At 40.8% G+C, this 7,001-nt stretch overlaps 1 non-coding gene across 1 annotated transcript; it reads right to left on the bottom strand.

Moving 5' to 3' along the window:
* Window positions 1-4,608: 4,608 nt before the first annotated feature.
* LOC130937691 (small nucleolar RNA R71) lies at window positions 4,609-4,716 on the bottom strand. The gene has a single exon (XR_009068897.1). It is a non-coding gene; the product is annotated as a small nucleolar RNA R71 (small nucleolar RNA).
* Window positions 4,717-7,001: the final 2,285 nt, after the last annotated feature.

The following is a 7,001-nucleotide window of genomic DNA, read 5'->3' as shown; positions in this document are numbered from 1 at the left end:
TAAAATAAAAATTAGATAAATAAAATTGGGTTGCCTCCTAACAAGCGCTTCTTTAATGTCAATAGCTTGACAGTGGCTCTCATGGAGCCACATGGTGATCAGGTCAATGTTGTATAGTCCCAACACCAAACTTAGAGTTTGGATATGGGGTCTTAACACCAAACTTAGAGTTTGGTTGTGGCCTCCCAACACCAAACTTAGAGTTTGACTGTGGGGGCTCTTCTTGACTCTGAACTGAGAGAAGCTCTTCATGCTTACTCTCTTTTGTCACAGAGGGATGGCCATGTGCCTTAAACACAAGGTAGTCCCCATTCAATTGAAGGACTAATTCACCTCTGTTGACATCTATCACAGCTCCTGCTGTGGCTAGGAAAGGTCTTCCAAGGATGATGCATTCATCCTCTTACTTCCTAGTGTCAAAGATTATGAAATCAGCAGGGATGTAAAGGCCTTCAACCTTTGCTAACACGGACTCTACTAATCCATAAGCTTGTCTCAATGACTTGTCTGCCAATTGTAATGAGAACAAGCCAGGTTGTACCTCAATGATCCCCAGCTTCTCCATTACAGAGAGTGGAATAAGATTTATCCCTGACCCCAGATCACACAGAGCTTTTTCAAAGGTCATGGTGCCTGATGAGCGGATAATTTGTATACTTTTTGGCATTGTTTTTAGTATGTTTTTAGTATGATCTAGTTAGTTTTTAGTATATTTTTATTAGTTTTTAGTGAAAATTCACTTTTCTGGACTTTACTATGAGTTTGTGTGTTTTTCTGTGATTTCAGGTATTTTCTGGCTGAAATTGAGGGACCTGAGCAAAAATCTGATCCAGAGACTCAAAAGGACTGCAGATGCTGTTGGATTCTGACCTCCTTGCACTTGAAGCGGATTTTCTGGAGCTACAAAAGCCCAATTGGCGCGCTCTCAACGGCGTTGGAAAGTAGACATCCTGGGCTTTCCAGCAATATATAATAGTCCATACTTTGCCCAAGATTTGATGGCCCAAACTGGCGTTCAAAGTCACCTCAAGAAATCCCAGCGTTAAACGCTGGAACTGGCACCCAAATGGGAGTTAAACGCCCAAACTGGCACTAAAGCTGGCGTTTAACTCCAAGAAGAGTCTCTACACGAAATTGCTTCATTGCTCAGCCCAAGCACACACCAAGTGGGCCCGGAAGAGGATTTTTATGTCATTTACTCATTTCTGTACACCCTAGGCTACTAGTTTCTTATAAGTAGGACCTTTTACTATTGTATTAAAGAGCTTTGGATCATGTTTTGATGATTAAACCCTCTTTGGGAGGCTGGCCATTCGGCCATGCCTAGACCTTGTTCTTATGTATTTTCAACGGTGGAGTTTCTACACACCATAGATTAAGGTGTGGAGCTCTGCTGCACCTCGAGTATTAATGCAATTACTATTGTTCTTCCATTCAATTCCACTTGTTCTTTTACCAAGATATCACTTGTTCTTCAACATGATGAAGGTGATGATTGACGCCCATCACCATTCTCACCCATGAACAAGGTGATTGACAACCATTCTTGTTCTACAAGCATCTGAGGCTTAGTGAATATCTCTTGGATTTCTGATTGCACGATGCATGGTTGATCGCCTGACAAACGAGTGCTCGCCTGACAAACGAGCCAGCCATTCCGTGAGATCAGAGTCTTCGTGGTATAGGCAAGAACTGATGGCAGCATTCAAGAGAATCCGGAAGGTCTAACCTTGTCTGTGGTATTCTGAGTAGGATTCAATGATTGAATGACTGTGACGTGCTTCAAACCTGTAACCTACTGGGCGTTAGTGACAGACGCAAAAGAGTTATTCTATTCCGGTAGGGGAGGGAACCAAACCGGTGATTGGCAGCACTGTGACAGAGTGTGTGCATTAGCTTTCACTGCGCGGATGGGAGGTAGCTGCTGACAACAGTGAGACCCTATACGAGCTTGCCATGGAAAGGAGTAAGAAGGGTTGGAAGAAGACAGTAGGAAAGCAGAGAGACGGAAGGGAAGGCATCTTCATGCGCTTATCTGAAGTTCCTACCAATGAATTACATAAGTATCACTATCTTTATCTTTTATGTTATTTTCGTTCATCACCATATATATCTGAGTTTGCCTGACTAAGATTTACAAGATGACCATAGCTTGCTTCAATACTAACAATCTCCGTGGGATCGACCCTTACTCACGTAAGGTTTATTACTTGGACGACCCAGTGCACTTGCTGGTTAGTTGTGCGAAGTTGTGTAATGCCATGGTATTGAGCGCACCAAGTTTTTGGAGCCATTACCAGGGATTATGAGAGTTGTGAAAAAGTATAGTTCACAATTTCGCATGTCAAGTTTTTGGCGCCGTTGCCGGGGATTGTTCTAGTTTTGGGCAAGCCTTTGGTAACATCAGTGCCAAGATCCGGCAACAACATCAAATTTTGGTGTTATTGCCCGGGATTGTTCAGGCTGGACAACTGACGGTTCATCTTGTTGCTTAGATTAGGTACTTTTTTTTCGAAATTCTTGAAGATGAATTCTAGAGTTTCATGATGATTTGTTGAAATCTGGCTGGCTGAGAAGCCATGTCTAATCTGATTGGACCGAGGTTTCAACTTATCACCACAAGAGCTTGTTGATTTCGTATCAATCTTGCTTTTGGAGCAGTGATTTGCTAAGGCTTGGCTGACCTTTGGTCATGTCTAGTGTTTTGGACCGAAGCTTTCTTTGGAAGCTTGGCTGGCTGTGAAGCCATGTCTAATTCCTGGACCGAGTCTTAGACTAGCATTGCACTGATTCCTGGAATTCTCATTAAGAATTTTGATACCTTTTTCCACTTAATTTTCGAAAAACACAAAAAAATTCAAAAAAACCATAAAATCCAAAAATATTTCTTGTTTGAGTCTAGAGTCTCATCTTAAGTTTGGTGTCAAATGCATGTTTTTGTTACATTTTTTCGAATCCATGCATATATTTCTTGTTTTGATCTTTGAATTCTATTGACTTGAGTATTTGTGTGTCTCATATGCATTTTCAGTTCATTAGTGTCAGTAGTATACAAACTGCTAAGTTTGGTGTCTTGCATGCATTGTTATTTGATTCTGTTGCATTTTGATTATTAAAAATCCAAAAATATTTTTAATTTGTGTCTTTTCAAGTCAATGATATAAGGGATTGAAGATTCAGAACACACTGCAGAGGAATTATACAGAAAAAGCTGAGCATTCAAAAATGCCCAGTGAAGAAGGCAGACTGGCGTTTAAACGCCAGCCAGGGCACCTGGTTGGGCGTTTAACGCCCAAAAAGGTAGCATTTTGGGCGTTAAACGCCAGAATGTATACCATTCTGGGCGTTTAACGCCAGGATGGTGCTAGGGGGAAGATTTGTTTTCAAATCAATTTTTTTCAAGTTTTTCTAAATCAAATCTTTTTCAAATCATATCTTTTCAATCAAATGTTTTCAAAATCAATTTCTTTCCTTTTTCAAAGATACTTACTAACAATTAATGATTTGATTGAACATCTCAAATTTGATGCCTTTTCTGTTGAGAAAGGTTTAATGTTTGAATCATATCTTTTCTTGTTAGGCAAGTCATTAATTTTCAAAATCATATCTTTTCAAATTGTTTTCAAATCATATCTTCTAAAATTGTTTTCAAATCATATCTTCTCAATCACATCTTTTTAAAACCATAACTTTTCAATCAAATCTTTTTAACCTCATCTTTTTCAAAATAGTTTTCAATCAAATCTTTTTGACTTCTAATTTCAAAATCTTTTTCAAAAATCACTTGATTTCTCTTCCACTTTCAATTTTCGAAAATTATCAATCAATTTTCAAAATGTTTTCAAAATCTTTTAATTGAATTTTCGAAAATCCACTTTCCCCCTTCTCACATCCTTCTATTTATGGAGTACCACTCCTTCTAAATGCACAATTCGAACCTTATCTAATTAAAGTTCGAATTCTTCTTCTCCTTCTTCTTTCTATTTCTATTTTCCTCTGACATTTCAAGGAATCTCTATACTGTGACATAGAGGATTCCATATTTTCTTGTTCTCTTCTCTTTCATATGAGCAGGAGCAGAGACAAAGGCATTCTTGTTGAAGCTGACCCTGAACCCGAAAGGACCTTGAAGAGAAAGCTAAGAGAAGCCAAAGCACAACTCTCTTTAGAGGACCTGACCGAATTCTTCAAGGAAGAAGAACCCATGGCAGCCGAAAACAACAACAATGCCAACAATGCAAGGAAGGTGCTGGGTGACTTTACTGCACCTACTCCTGATTTTTATGGGAGAAGCATCTCTATCCCTGCCATTGGAGCAAACAACTTTGAGCTTAAGCCTCAATTAGTTTCTCTAATGCAACAGAATTGCAAGTTCCATGGACTTCCAATGGAAGATCCTCATCAGTTTTTAGCTGAATTCTTGCAAATCTGTGACACAGTCAAGACTAATGGGGTTAACCCTGAGGTCTACAGACTGATGCTATTCCCTTTTGCTGTAAGAGACAGAGCTAGAATATGGTTGGATTCTCAACCTAAAGAAGCCTGGACTCTTGGGAAAAGCTAGTCAATGCCTTCTTGGCAAAGTTCTTTCCACCACAAAGATGGAGTAAGCTTAGAGTGGAAGTCCAAACCTTCAGACAGAAGGATGGAGAATCCCTCTATGAAGCTTGGGAAAGATACAAACAATTAATCAGAAAATGTCCTTCAGACATGCTTTCTGAATGGAGCATCATAGGTATTTTCTATGATGGTCTCTCTGAACTATCCAAGATGTTTTTGGATAGCTCTGCTGGAGGATCTCTTCATCTGAAGAAGACGCCTGCAGAAGCTCAAGAGCTGATTGAAATGGTTGCAAATAACCAATTCATGTACACTTCTGAAAGGAATCCTGTGAATAATGGGACTAGTCAGAAGAAAGGAGTTCTTGAGATTGATGCTCTGAATGCCATACTGGCTCAGAATAAGATATTGACTCAACAAGTCAATTTGATTTCTCAAAGTCTGTCTGGAATGCAAAATGCACCAAGCAGTACTAAGGAAGCTTCATCTGAGGAAGAAGCTTATGATCCTGAGAACCCTTCCATGGAAGAGGTGAATTACCTAGGAGAACCCTATGGAAATACCTACAATTCTTCATGGAGAAATCACCCAAATCTCTCATGGAAGAATCAAGAGAGACCTCAACAAGGTTTCAATAACAATAATGGTGGAAGAAACAGGTTTAGCAATGGCAAGCCTTTTCCATCATCTTCTCAGCAACAGACAGAGAGTTCTAAGCAGAATACTTCTGACTTAGCAACAATGGTCTCTGATCTAATAAAGACCACTCAAAGTTTCATGAATGAAACAAGGTCCTCCATCAGAAATTTGGAAGGACAAGTGGGTCAGCTGAGCAAGAAAATTACTGAACTCCCTCCTAGTACTCTCCCAAGTAATACAGAAGAAAATCCAAAAGGAGAGTGCAAAGCCATAACCATGGCCAAATATGGAGAGGAAAGAGAGGAGGAGGACGCCACTGAGGAAGACCTCAGTGGGCGTGTACCAATCTCCTCTGAGTTCCAATGGGAATCTGAGGCTCAAAATGAGACCATAGGGATTCCATTGGACTTACTTCTGCCATTCATGAGCTCTGATGAGTATTTTTCCTCTGAAGAGGATGAGTATGTTACTGAAGAGCAAGTTGCTAAATACCTTGGAGCAATCATGAAGCTAAATGACAAGTTATTTGGAAATGAGACTTGGGAGGATGAACCACCTTTGCTCACCAAAGAACTGGATGACTTGTCTAGGCAGAAACTGCCTCAAAAGAGGCAGGATCCTGGGAAGTTTTCTATACCTTGTACCATAGGCACCATGACCTTCAAGAAAGCCTTGTGTGACTTAGGGTCAAGTGTAAACCTCATGCCCCTCTCTGTAATGGAGAAATTAGGGATCTTAGAGGTGCAAGCTGCAAGAATCTCATTAGAGATGGCAGACAACTCAAGAAAACAAGCTCATGGACTTGTAGAGAATGTTTTGGTGGAGATTGAAGACCATTACATCCCTACTAACTTCATAGTCCTAGAGACTGGGAAGTGCATGGATGAATCCATCATCCTTGGCAGACCCTTCCTAGCCACAGCAAAGGCTGTGATTGATGTTGATAGAGGAGAGTTGATCATTCAAGTGAATGAAGAATCCTTGGTGTTTAAAGCCCAAGGACATCCCTCTATCATCATGGAGAGGAAGCATGAAGAGCTCCTCTCAAACAGAGCCAAGCAGAGCCCCCACAGTCAAACTCTAAGTTTGGTGTTGGGAGGCCACAACCAAACTCTAAGTTTGGTGTTGAACCCCCACATTCAAACTCTAAGTTTGGTGTTGGGAGGTTCCAACACGGTTCTGAGCATTTCTGAGGCTCCATGAGAGTCCTTTGTCAAGCTAATGACATTAAAGAAGCGCTTGTTGGGAGGCAACCCAATGTTTTATAGTTAACTATTTTCTTTTGTTATTTTATCTTTTTTGTAGGTTGATGATCATAAGAAGTCACAAAAACAATGAAAAAAGCAAAAACAGAATGAAAAACAGGAAGAAAAACAGCACACCCTGGAGGAGAAGAAACTGGCGTTCAAACGCCAGTAATGTTAGCTGTTGGGCGTTTAACGCCCAGTCTGGCACCATTCTGGGCGTTTAACGCCAGAAAGGGGCACCAGACTGGCGTTAAACGCCAGTAAAGGGCAAGAACCTGGCGTTAAACGCCAGGAATGGGCACCAGCCCGGCGTTTAACGCCAGAAATGGCTCAAAACGTGATTTTGAGCCACATTTGGTGCAGGGATGACTTTTCCTTGACACTACAGGATCTGTGGACCCCACAGGACCCTACCATCACTCTCTCTCTTCTTTCTTCTTTTGCTCGAGGATGAGCAAATATTTTAAGTTTGGTGTGGTAAAAGCGTTGCTTTTCCACAACCATTTATGGCATCCAAGGCCGGAGAAACCTCTAAAAAGAGGAAAGGGAAGGCAA

The sequence above is a fragment of the Arachis stenosperma genome, chromosome 6 (assembly GCF_014773155.1).
Source record: "Arachis stenosperma cultivar V10309 chromosome 6, arast.V10309.gnm1.PFL2, whole genome shotgun sequence".
In the NCBI taxonomy this organism is placed as follows: Eukaryota; Viridiplantae; Streptophyta; class Magnoliopsida; order Fabales; family Fabaceae; genus Arachis; species Arachis stenosperma.
This window is presented reverse-complemented; position numbering and strand designations above follow the sequence as displayed.